Raw genomic sequence first — 1,021 nt, forward strand, 5'->3', positions numbered from 1 at the left:
ACCTTGAAGATGTGCTAAGTGAATCCAGCCAGACACAGAAGGGCAAATACTGTCTGCTCCCACTTACGTGAGGTCCTTAGAGTAGTCAGGCTCATAGGACAAGGATCAGAGCTTGCCAGGGGCGGAGGAGAGAGAGGGAGGGAGAGTTAATGTCTAATGGGGACAGAGCGTCAGTGTGGGAAGATGCAAAATAAAATGCTGAGGACGGTCCATTCATGTACCCGCTCACTGGGACCGAAATGTTGCTGCTGGTCGGGGCGGGCAGCCTGACTAGCCAACTGTTACCTCAGGACTCATTGTGGATGGGGCTGCGGCAGTGAGGTTGTGGGTGCTCGTTCATGCGGGTGCCATGTGTCCATCACCCCAGGAAAAGCTTGAGGAAGCTTGAGAGTCGAGAGGTTGGCAGAGGTCTGCAGTGGGGAGAGGGTGTGCTTGGGGGCTCTCACCATGGCTTCCAGAAGCGGAAACCAGAGTGCATGCAGGAAAGGGGCAGGGCTACAGGGGTGGACCTGTGTGTGTGTGTGCGGGAGAGAGAGAGAGAGAGACAGACAGACAGACAGACTAGGGAGACTAGTGATGAGGTCACATAGCCTCTTGTTGGTTTGTGATGGCTCACAGGAAAACATCTTTCTGGAGAAACAGACTGGGGACAGAGTCCCAGATCCTCTGTTGTGGAGGGAAGCTAGGCACAGGACACAAAGATTTTCTAGTATTCCCAATATTCTGTCTTCTCACCACTGTACCTTGAAGGCTCCTCTCCAGACCCCTGCCTGCACTGCTCAGTAACCTAATGAAGTTACAGGGGGAAGAAAAGAGAGGCTGCAGTTTGCCAAGATGGAAAGAATCAGGCACGTATTTGCGGAGCGATGTCGCCACTGAAAGTGACTGGGTACGTGATGGCAGGCTGGGAAGAAGGTGAGGAGCCACGTGGACCAGCGAGGCACGGGGTCGTGGGCACGTGCTGCAGGGTGGGGGGGGGCAGCCTGGGCAAGACTCAGCCCCGAGCCACCCTGCTTGCTGT

This window comes from Leopardus geoffroyi, chromosome B2 (genome assembly GCF_018350155.1).
Source record: "Leopardus geoffroyi isolate Oge1 chromosome B2, O.geoffroyi_Oge1_pat1.0, whole genome shotgun sequence".
Taxonomy (NCBI): domain Eukaryota; kingdom Metazoa; phylum Chordata; class Mammalia; order Carnivora; family Felidae; genus Leopardus; species Leopardus geoffroyi.